Below are 11,453 nucleotides of genomic sequence, written 5' to 3'. Positions count from 1 at the left end.
ATATAATCCAGGTGGAAACTGAGAAAGTGAATTACCTGGTTTGCTGCCGCCGCCGCGCCGCCCGGCTGCCCGGGGCCGCCTGCTTGCGGGGCGAGGTGCAGCGAGGTCTGCTCATCTCCGTGCGCCGGCGGCCGCGCCCCGAGTATCTGCTTGTGGCCGCTCCGGGGGCAGGTGGGCCGCGAGGGGCTCGCGGGGCGCCCGGCTCCCGCCCTCGCCGGGACCGGCAGCTGCTGGGGAGGCGGCGAGCGGCAGGGCGGCTGGCGCGGAGCCCCGCGGCGCTGCCCGCGGCCTGGTGCCCGCTGGGGCACAGCGGGACGCAGCTCCGCGCTGCGGAGGGCGCAGCCCCAGGGCGGAGGAGCAGCGGGCCCGGGCGGCTGGTGCAGCGGAGGCATCAGTACCTTCCCCCTCCTTGAAGCCAGACTGGCCGTGCATCCACCTCACACCCCCCTTCTGCAGCTGGTGCCGCTGCAGATCCCTGCAGAGCGGAGGAAAGCGCCCAGCGCCGAACACCTGGGAGAGCTCCCGGCCTTTGTGCGCGCAAGGGACCAACCGACCTGCCAGAGGGACTCTGAGGGGCGCAGAGGGGCCGGGGGCAAGTGGAAGGACGGTTAGCTACGCTGCCTGCACCCTCCGCGCCACGGGCAAGGCTTGGCCTTTGCCGGGAAAGCCGGCGCGCTGCGAGGGCGGCGGGGAGGCGGCCGGGGAGCATCCCACCCCGCGGCAGGGCGCGGCAGCGGGGCCGGGGCCGCCCGCCTGCCGGTGCTGCAGCGCGGCGTCCTGCTGCCGCCAGTGCCCGGAGGAGCCGCGGAGGGGGCGGGCGGCGCCGTCCGCTCCCCGGGCCCCCTCGGTGCGCCCGGCCCTCGCCGCACACCGCCGCCTTGCCCGAGAGGTGGCCGCGGCCGCCTCGGAGGGCGGGCGGGGGTCGCCTCCAGCCGCGGCGCCGGCGTCGGGGCACCTGCCGCCCTGCCCTCGCCCGGCTCCCGCGGGCGATCGCGCTGCCCCGCCGGCGCGGAGAGTCGCCGAGGTTGCAAGCACCAGAGGCCAGGTCCTGCTGCCACTTCAGATCCACCCTGTCCCCTTCCCAGAGCGGCCGAAGCTCGGCTCCCGCTGGGTCGGGCAGCAGGCTCCTGACGGCTCCCCCGCCGCTCGGTGCCCCCGCAGATCCGTGTGCCCTTCTACTCGCCGCAGCGCCCGGCCGGGCTGCGGGCAGTGACGGCGGGCAGGCTGCGAGGGCTCCCACCGCCTGCGCGCAGCAGCGTCCCGCCCGCGGGCAGCATCGCGCCGCGCCGCGCCGCCGAGCTTGCGCGTAGCCGGCTCCGCTGCGCTGGCCCGGACGGGCACTGCTTGCGGCGGGCGGGCTGGGGCTGGGGCCGGGGCCGGGGCCGCGGCGGGCCCCAGCGCCGGAGCAACTGGAGGGGCTTGAGAAGGGCGCAGGAGAGAGCGGCCGGGGCGCGGAGAGGCGCGAGCGGAGCGCTCCGCGGTGCGGGCCCGTGTCACGGCTGCGCGCACACGCTCCGTTGCCAAACGCGGCCCCGGCTCGGCCCCAGGCAGCTTTTTCGCAAGCCGTCGGAGCTGGCCGGGAGCACGGTCGCGCGTTTGGGCAAGGTCTCTGACAGGCGGGTCACCGAAAGCTGCGAAACTTTGACAAAGTTGGGCAAATGCCTCCCTGCCGCCCGCCGGCGCCGCGACCCTCTGCCGGGATGGCGGAGTGCCTGCCCGGGGCGCAGCGCTGGGAGATGGGTTGCAGCCGGGCAAATGCTGTCGCCTCTGGTTCAAAATGGGTGGATGCAGAGGGTCGTGGCGCTGGCAGAGCGCCTCTGCCCTCGGTGAGCGCCCGTCGGGACGCCGCAGAAACGGAGGGACCGCTCTTTGCGGCCGCGGTGGCGCGGCGCGGTGTGCGGAGCTACCCCCGGGACAGAGTAAATACCTGCCAAGAACTGAGGGCGCCACGAGTTGTTGCACAGATGAATTGATCCAGTAATCGCTAGGGCTATAACACCCTTATTTATGCTAAAGCATGTGACACAGTCTTCGAAATGTGGTAGCTCCAAGTTACCACCTCTTTATTACTTATACAAGCTAATAGGTGAAGTGACTTTTACCTTCTTTACTTGAAGGAGACACAAAGAAGCAGACAGGTAATTTCCACGCTGCTAATTTTTACGATGTGATGGGTAGGGAAGGGAGAGGTTGAAGTGAAAAGTAGAGAGACCGACTATGAAATCTAGGAGTTTAATTAATAGTGACCAGCTCAGATCTCATGCTTTTTTTAAAAAAACCTGCGGTTGCAAATATGTTAGAAAATCTGGCACGTAATCTGCCCTTGTGTGAAACGATTTGTTCTGTCCGGTAGGATGGTTTGGTGATAGGCGTCTCTGCCATAATTAGAAATCTTTCATTAATATTAGCATTTTAATGACGCTTTTAGTTGTTGCGTTTTGGGGGACGGGGAGAGGGAGAGGGCAGTCCCGGCGCGTCTCTCGATGCCGTGCCGGGGAGCGACGCCGCTCAGCGCGGAGCAGCGCTCCTGACCTGGAGGCGCGGCAGTGTTACCGTTTGTCTCTCGGGTGAGACTTACCAGGCTTAAGACTAAAAGCGTGTCTCGTATACAAAACGGTCGGGGTATTTACAGGTAATTGTGACTGTCAAATACTGCAGCGTGCTGACAAAGCGCAGAGACCAGGGGCGCTCAGCCGCTGGCAGAGCGGGCACGGCTGGGCGGCGCGGCGCGGGCGCGCAGCCCCCGGGGAGCCGCAGCCCGGAGGCGCTCGCTGGGCCGCGGGACGGTCGCTCCGTCGGCTCCCGGTGAGGCAGGCAGTAGTCCCGTGCCCGGAGGGGTGGTGGGGCCGAGAGGCAGTTCCCGGGGCAGAGGCGCCGCGGAGCAAGCGAGAGCCGCCATCCCCGCGGGGGACAAGCTCGCTCGTTGGAGCCGGATTCAGTCGGGGCGGTTCGTGACGGGCAGCAGACGAGCACTGCGTCTGCTCCTGTGTGATGTGGCTGCAAACGGCGAGTGCCGCTAAGCGGTCCCCCGCGGACCGGGGGCTTGCCGTGAGCGCCGGCTGGCCGTGCCCCGGCGGGCGCCCCTCGCAGAGGCAGCGCGGGGCGAGCCCGCGGGCCGGCCACTGTCGCACGCCGGCGGGGACGCTGGAGCGGGCAGAAAGCGAGACTTCGGGCAGCGGCCGCGCACGCTGCCCGGCACCGGCGTGGGGCGCCGCGGGCGCAGCCGCGCGGAGACTCCGCGGGCAGGAGAGGGGGCGGCCGCGCTGCTGCGCTGCAGCCCTGGGCGCCGCGGACCGCGGCGCTGCCCTCCGTGCGGCCGAGCCCGCCGCGGGCACATGCTGCCGGCCCGGCCCGCTCAGGCGCAGGCTCAGCCCTGCCCCGCGGGGCCCCGCCGGGTTGCCGGCTCCGTCCGCGCTCGCCCACGCCGGCGCCGCGGGTCCATCGGCGCCCGGCCGCTCCCTCCGGGGGCCGCCCCGGGCCGCGGCCTGCGGCAGGGCGCCCCGCGCCGCTCCTCGTGGCAGCCGAGGCCGGGCTTTGGCGGGGGCGAGGGCCGAGTGCGGGCTCAGGCAGAGCCGTGAGAGGAGCCGCCGCCGCGGGCGCGCAGGCGAGGCGGGGCGGGCTCCCGGGAGCGCCCGGCCGGCGCGGCGCTCCGGGGCTTTCGGCCTCCGCTGCACCCGCTGGGAGCGGACAGGCAGCCCAGCGCCGGGGGCTCCCTTCGCCGGCCAGTGACCGGCCCCGGCAGCTCTTCACAAGTGCCGTGCACCTAGAAAGGCAAAGTTTTGATGCCACGGGAAAAGACGATGGGGTTGTTTGCAAGAGGACGGGACAGGATTTGGCCCCTTCCTGCTCCGGTCCCCCCTAGGTGCGTCCTCTGCAGGGAGCTCCCCGCGCAGCTCCCGTGGGGCCGTACAGGGCTTGCGGAAGCCTAAAAACACTGAGCGTTATCGGGTCCTGCGCTTGCAGCTCTCCAGCTGCGGGGATCGCGACAGGGCAAGCCCGGCTGGTGGCACGGAGAGGTGCGTGCGCCACCGGGGAGGCTCGACGCTGCCGGATAGTCGCTGAAGTTGGGCTGTGAGATGTTTGCTGCTCTTGTGTGTTTGGGTGCGTTTCCTCGATCTGTTCAAAGATGTTTTTAGCCTTTACAGTTCAATAAAACCTTGTTTATCTTCACTCGAAAACCCCTGCTGTGTCTGCCCTCTTTCTCTGGGCAGACCCGCGGACTTCATTATTTGCACGGAAAACTATAAACCCTCAGCCGGATCCTTCCAGCAGCGGCCCCGCGGCTCCCAGCTGGGCGCAGCTCTGAGCGCCCGACCCGCCCGGGCCGTGCGCGGCGCCCCTGGGAGCGCGGGCCGGGGCCGACAGGCGGGGGCCGGCAGGCGGGGCGGCGTGGACACCGGCCCGGCCCTCGCACGGCTCCGCTGCCCCAGCACCACTTGGCCTGTTGCGGGAAGGAGTTTGCGAAGGAGTCGCTGGGAGCCCGATGGGGTTGTTGCCGTGTGCTGTGAAACGGAGGGTTCTGAATACTCATTTGCCGGTCGTTTAATTTGTCTGGGGCGGCTTGTGTGAAAGGATCGGGTTGTCCGTTGGACGCAGAGTTTGGATTTGGGAGGAAAACGGCACTCTGCTCTGCACGGGGTTCAGCCCGTAATGACCGCGCCGTCCCCGGAAATCGGTGCCGAGGCGTGGCCGGGCGCGGGGAGAGCGCTGCCGGCGGGAAGCGCCCGGGCACGGCGTTTGCCAGGGGCATCTCTCCTCTCCGCTTCGCTCTTTTTCGTACGCTCATTTTTTGGTCTTTGCCGACCGCAGGAACTTGGAGACAGCCTGGGAGGCGGTGGTGTCCGACGTGGGCGGGTGATGCTCTGTGCTTTCGGGTCGGAGCCGGGGGGGGGATGTGATATCTTGCTAATTTACGTAAATCGTTGCAATTAAAACGATTTATGCCTCGGGGTGCAAGTTCTCAGCGCTGCACACCCGACCCGTCCTTCCGAGCTGCGCCGTCTCTCGCCCCCACCTCGAGCCGCAGCGCGGCTGCAGGGGCGAGCCGGCTGGGCGCGGAGCCTCCCTCCCCGGCACCCGCGCCTTGCACACGCCTTCGGGGTGAAAATGCCGAAGTGGGGCTTGTTTCCGCGCTCGGGGGGGCCGCTCGCCGCCGCAGCTCCCCCCCGCATTCGTTCCGCCTGTAACTCGGGCCGCGCAGGAGAAAAGCCGCTCGTTTCCCAGCACAGCGCTGCCGGCGCGGCCACCGCGGGGGCGGCGGCGGGGCGCCGTCCGGGGGGCCCGGGCCAGCGGCGCTGCAGCGACCCGGGGCTGGCGCGGAGGAGCAGCCGCAAGCGGGGCGCGGGTGGCGGGGCTCGCCGCGGCGCTCGTTAGCGACTTCTTCCTCGGAGCCGGGGAGTTCGATCTCAAGGAAGGCGGCGAAACTCTGCCTTCATTTCCAGCTCTGAGCTGCTAATTTGAAGAAGAGCCGCGGGGCACAGGCAGCTCGGCTTGTGCTCTCTGCTCCTGACAGTTTCAAAAACTAAACAGATTTATTTTAGAAAATCCGTACAAAACGGGAGTCTCGCAAATCTGTTAAGGTGAGGCGGGTCGATGAGTGTGAAATCTCGCAGGAAATCCCTTGCGGCTCGCAGCACAGGCGGGTGATTGCGGGGAAGCGCAGCCCCGCGGCCGGGGGAACGGGCAAGAGCGAGAGTGGAGCGAGCAGCAGCGGGGCGCTGCGGACCGCCGCGGAGCCCCGGCGAGGGCGGCGGCAGCCCGGCACCGTGCGGCTCAGCCCGTCGCCGAGCGGGGCCGCGTCGGCTGCCTCCGCGCAGAGCCGCCCCGGCCCGGCCCGGCCCTGCCCGGACTGCGCTGTTCTGGGCACCCAAATACAGTATAATAATAGCCCCAGCCGGCGCCTTCCCATCCCCAGTGTATTGCTGGCTGTAGAGATTTCCTCTCTTTAGTCCGCAGCTCCTTCTCTAAGCAATTAACTTCAGCAGCAAACGACTTATTAATAAAACCACTGAGAGGAAGGCGCAGGGTGACGGTAGGGTCTGCAGAGATACTCTCTCCCGAGATCATTTATTCGGAGCTCGGGCGCCCTAACGACGCGTCTTTTGCTTTCTGATCGGTGCAGCACCCGGGAGACGTGGGGACCCCGGCGGGAGCTGGAGGCGGCTCGCAGCGCGCAGGGCACAGCCGCTGGCGCCCGCCGGGGCGGCGGACAGGCGGCGGCGGCCGGCGCTCCCCGTGCCGAGCCGTCCGTGCCCGCCGGGGCGGCGAGGCGCAGCGTGCCGCGGGAGCCCGTCGTGCCGCGGCTGCGGCCGGAGCCCCCCTGTAAGCGCTGCTGGCGCGGCCGAGCCCGGCTCGCCGCCGGGACGGGGCTGAGCCCCGCGCGCAGCGAGCTTTCGTTTCAGCTTCACCTCCCAAACCTGCGCCGGGCGCGGGGCGGCTGCTGCGGCCCGTCCGTGGCAGCGGGGGCTGGGGGAGGGCAGGTCTGGCGGGGAGCCGGGGGCCGCCAGCGCCTCGGCTGCTCAGCACTTCTCCAGGTCTGCGGGAGGAGCGGGAGAAACGCAGCCATGCGAGCGGCCCGGGCCCTCCCGCTGCCTGCTCCGAGCTTGCGTGTGCCTGCCGCGCCAGCCCGGGGCTCTGCCGCCCGCAGCCGCCTCCGGGCCGGGGAGACCTGCCGCGGCGCCGCGCAAGCCCCCACGGCGTGTGGCGCGCAGGGGCTGCCGCGCCGGGGCAGCGCGCCGCCGGGCCGGGCCGGGCCGGGCCGAGCCGAGCGGGCAGCGCCCGCCGGGCCCCGCCGTAGGGGCGGCGCGCTCTGCCCCGCCGCCCGCGCCGCCCCGCGCCGCCGGACCGGGCTGCGCCGCCGCGGCCGCCCGCGCGATGGCGCTGCGCGAAGGGGAAGGCGGGAGCGGCCGCGCCGCGTGGTGCGGGGCTGCCCGGCCCCGGCCCCGGCGGGCCCCGGCGGCAGCCGCGGTGGCGGCCCCCGGGAGGGAGCCCTGGCCGCGCAGGAGCCGGGGGCAGGGGCGTCCCGGCGCTCGCGTGTGGGCGACGCCCGCCTGCTCCGGTGCCCCGGCCGCGGCCCCGCGGGGACCCGGGGCCGCCGCGCTTCGGGGCGGCGCCCCCGGGCTCCGAAGCGCGGCGGCCGCGGGGCTCTGCCGCCCCTCGGAGGGGCGCAGCCCGCTGCCCCGCCGCCGGCCCCGCGGGGATCGGGCATCTCGGCCCGGGGCCCTGGGAGGAAAGGGGCAGCAGCGAGGCGGGGGCAGAGGGAGCCGCTGCGAGGCCGCAGGGGCTGCGCGGGCAGCAGGGCCCGGGCGGCCGCGGAGGGGGCGCGGGAGCCCTCGGCGCCGCCGCAGCCGCCCGCTCCGCACGCCCGTGCGAGAACGGAGCGGCCATCGCTTCAGCGCGCTTTGGCTTTAAAGCGATAGTTAATGAGAAACAAACCTTTCCAAGGAGGTATTTTTGTTTGTTTGGTTTGTTCCGAAAAATTCTTTGGCAATCAACCACTTGAGGCGTCCGCAAGCTCCGGTGCCGGGGAGCGCTGGCGCCTGGGCGCATCCACGGCGGCCCTGCGCAGGGCGCGAGCGGGCAGTCCTCCTCCGGCGGCCGCGGCAGAGGGAGAGAGAGGTTATTATTAATAATAACTAAAGAGATCCCGTTCCTTGTGTAGCGAGACTGAGAACGGATGAGGGAAAGCGATGGGAAATAATCGCCTTTTTTTTCCAGTGGAAATAAGGACAACATGTGAAAATAATGCACTGTAAAAAAGCATTTGTAATTCGAAACAGAAAGAAAAGGCTTTTATTGCGAAAAATATGTAAAAGAAAAATAAGCATCGAGTATCATAAAATCTCTCTAAATTAAGTGATGTTTACAAAACAGAAGTTACCAACTAGCACAATTTATACGCAATCGGTTCAATTTTCCTTCAGTTTTACTAACAAACCCTTTGCTTCTCTGTCGCAATTTTCAAATGATTACCGCTCATGATTTCAAAGTTAAAATAAAGTTAGAGTGTTTTATAGAAGCGTTCAGTTTATAAATGCAGGAATAAACATGTATCTGGCGATCGTGAGATTCCGGAGAACGCGCAAATGAGAAACAAACTACCAGAGAAAAAAGATAATAGTGCAGAGGATTCATTGCAAATAAAGCGATCGCTACATATATATTTAAATATATTTAATTGTATGCATTATTCAAATGCTCTTCTCACTAGTTTAATAATTTAGAATCGATAGTTTTCCTAAAAACTTTATAAAATATTTACACTTAATAAAATATTAATCGATTAACAAGCCAGTTGTACTCTTACAGGAGCTTTACTAAAGTCCTGTCATCGTGCTGTTGCCACACGTCTCTGCTGTTAAGGAAAGGATCATTGACAAAATGTAAATGAAGATCTTCAGACGGTGGTGTTTATAAAATAGCTCATTAATGGGCTTGGATTGAATCTCTCCATCCATCCACATCATCATATATAATAATAGTAACGAATCAGACAGGGAAGATCCTGGCTAAACCATTGGCATTTTTTTTCCAGAAGTACCGAAGTCCTAAATCGCCAGTTCTTCTAACTTTGTGGCCATTGATCCGCGGGAATTCGTAGTTCGACATCAAAGGTAAGAATAAAACATTCAGTTATTCAATAGGTGGTGGCGTATTTTAACTCCCGTTATGACCCGCTGCGGAGCTTTTTGAAATCCAGGAAAAGGAAAAAGTTAAACCGGGCTGTTTAGGAAAGAGAAACGGGAGTTCTTCAAACTTGCGGGCTGCTTTTCTACGGAGCAACGGGCAGCGCGGCCGCCGCTCTGCCCCGCTCCGCTCCGCGGCGGCGGCGCCCGGGTCCCCACTGCGCGCAGCCCGCGCCGCGGCCCCTCGGTCAGCCGGAGACGGGACCGGGCGCCCGCCGCCTCCCCGGCCCGGGGCGCGGGGGGCACCTCGCCGAGGCTCCCGCGCCTACGCGCCGGGGCACCGCGCTGCCGCTGCCGCTTCCCCGGCGGGAGGCGAGTTTCTCTTACCCTGCCCGCGGTCCGCCGCTTCTCCCGGCGCCGCCGGCCCCGCCGCGCCGCTCGGGCGGGAGGGCAGCGAGCCCAGCGGCCGCTCCTCCCGCCCCGTCCGCTCCCGCCGCGCCGGGGCGCGCTGCGCGCGGCGCCCGGGGCTCGCAGCCGCAGCCGCCGCCGCCGCCGCCGCGGAGGGGCCGAGCCCGCCCGCCCGGGGGGTCCCGCGCAGGGAGCGGCGTCGCCGCCGTCCGTCCCGCCCGGGCGCCTCCCCCGGGACCCGCCGGCGCTGCCGGGCCCGCCGGCCGCCCCCGGGGCCGCTGCCCGCGCCGCGGCGGCGGCGGTGCGGGGGGCTCCGCTTTTTCTCGCGGCCCCCTCTCTTTTGGCCCTCCGGCGCCACCGTAAACGCCAGACCTCTTAAGGGCGCCCGGCGGCGGCGGCGCGGGCCAGGCGGCGGCGCGGGGCAGCGCCCGGCGGGGCGCGCGCGGCCGCGGGGGGGAGCGCCCCGGCCCGCCGCCGCCGCCCGCCCGCCGCGCCCCGCCCGCCCGCCGCCCGCGCCGCTGCCGCCGGCCCGCTCCACCTTAACGGGGCCGCGCCGCCGCCGGGAGGCCGGTCCCGGGCGGCACGGCACGGCACGGCACGGCACGGCACGGCAGGGCGCGGCGGCGCGGGGCGCCGGCTCCGTCGGCGGCGCCCCGGGGCGGCGCGGCCGCGGGGCGGGCAGGGGGCGCTGCGGGCCCCGCTGGTCCCGGCGCGGCCGCCGGGGGCAGGGAGGGCGGCGGCGGCGCCGGGCGCGGCGCGGGGCTGGTACCCGGGGCGCGGCGCGGCTGCACCTTGCACCCGAGGGGGAGGCGCCCGCCGGCGGCCTCGGCCCTATCCCGATCCCCATCCTGTCCTCGGGGGCACCGGCGGACGGCAGCTCCCGGGCCAGGCCCCGCTCAGCGCTGGTCCCCGCGCCGCCCTGCCCGCGGCTCCGCTGTTAAATAATTCAGCAGCAGCAGCAGCAGCGGCGGCTCTTCCCCGCCCGTCCCTCTCCTCCTCCCGGCCGCGACATCAATTATTCAGGGCCAGACCGGCAGCGCCTGCAGCCGGGCGCGGCGGCGGCGGGGCCCTGCCTGGGTCGGGCCGGGCTGGGCTGGGCTGGACTGGACCGCCCGGCGGCTCCCGGCGCCCCGGGCGAGGCGAAGCGGGACTGGCCCTCGGGGCGCCCCCGCCGCGCCGGGAAAAGTTGCTGCCGCCTCGGCCCGGCGGCGAGAAGCAGCGGCAGGGTCCCCCCGGTGCCGGGGCCGCACCGGCTGCGTCGCCCCGGCCCGGCTGCCCGGACTGGGTGCCGGGGGCAGCTCTGCTCCTCCCCGGTCGGTCCTGTCTCCCCAGCTCCGGCAGCCCCTCTGGTTTTGATTTTTTTCCCCCTCTTTCTTTCCCTTCTTCTCCCGGCTCCTCCTCCTCTCCTTCCCCCTCGGCCCTCCCCCAGCCCGGCCGCCTCTGGCCTTGCGCCCTTCTGCCCCGGGTCCGCTGTGCCCGGCGGCACCGCCGCGGCCCGCCGCGTTGCCGTTGCCCCTGCCCCTGCCCCTGCCCGCCCGCCCGCTGCCGCCGCCCCCCGCGCGGTGCGAGCCGCGCTGTTTGTTCCCTGGGGCTTAATTTCCTGCCAGGTGGGTCTGTGCCCCCGCCCGCGGCGGCGGCGGGGCCGGGCGGGGGGCGGAGGGGCCGCCGCGCTCCCGCCCGCGCCCGATCCCGACATAACACGGAGAGTTTATTTTTGCGGGGGGGCGGGGAGGGGGAGGGCTGTCGGAGGCGAGGAGGGGTGGCGATGTTTGGGATGCAGAGCCCTGGGACGGGAGAGCCGCGCAGGCAGACGGGCGGGCACACGCACACACACACTCACACGCGCGCACACGCCAAACCCGAAAGCAAGGACAACCCCAAAAAGGACTCACTTTGCCTTGATGACTCAACGCAACTAATAATCATTTCTCCGCTCGCGGTGGCGAGTCCCTGCCGCCGCTGCCGGCAGCGCGGGGAGAGGCTGAAAGTGACACACCGAGGGCCGCCGCCGCCCCGCGCCGCCGCGCACTCGCCGCCGAGCGGCCTCGGCGGGAGCGGCGCTCGCCGCTCCTCTCCGCCCCCGCCGCCCCGGTGTCGGTGTCCCCGCTGACGGCGTGAGCAGCCGGCTCCCTCTCCCCGCTCCTCCGCGCCGGAGCCGGCAGCCCGCGGCTCCCCGCCCCCTCGCCCGCGCCGCCCGGCCCCGCCGGCCAGGGGCTCCGGCCTCGCCGCGCCGCCCCGGCCCCGCGGGACGCGGGCGAGGAGGGGGCTGGGGGGAAGGAGCACGGGGGAGAGCGCGGCGTGGGAGGAGACGCGAGGAAACTTTCCACCCTGGATTCTCTACTTTTGATCCATGGACAGAGCCCAACTCAGCCAACTTGCAGACAGGCCATAAGCAGTAAGTACTGCTGCCGCCCCCGGGAG

At 69.4% G+C, this 11,453-nt stretch overlaps 1 protein-coding gene across 4 annotated transcripts in view; it reads left to right on the top strand.

The window, feature by feature from the left end:
* The first annotated feature begins 2,072 nt into the window (after nucleotides 1–2,072).
* SATB2 (SATB homeobox 2) overlaps nucleotides 2,073–11,453 on the top strand; it is a 142,008-nt gene continuing 132,627 nt past the window's right edge. The window contains exons 1-3 of one of the 4 annotated variants that reach the window (XM_064515175.1): nucleotides 2,073–2,138; nucleotides 8,534–8,612; nucleotides 11,391–11,427. The gene's annotated coding sequence lies outside the window, so the exon portion shown is untranslated. Of the gene's footprint in view, nucleotides 2,139–4,746; nucleotides 4,777–8,533; nucleotides 8,613–11,297; nucleotides 11,428–11,453 lie in introns of those variants that run through there. The other 3 variants (XM_064515172.1, XM_064515174.1, XM_064515171.1) reach the window with 3 other exon arrangements.

The sequence above is a fragment of the Dromaius novaehollandiae genome, chromosome 7 (genome assembly GCF_036370855.1).
Source record: "Dromaius novaehollandiae isolate bDroNov1 chromosome 7, bDroNov1.hap1, whole genome shotgun sequence".
NCBI classification, from domain to species: domain Eukaryota; kingdom Metazoa; phylum Chordata; class Aves; order Casuariiformes; family Dromaiidae; genus Dromaius; species Dromaius novaehollandiae.
The sequence above is the reverse complement of the archived record's forward strand: the minus strand, read 5'-3'. Positions and strand labels throughout refer to the sequence as shown.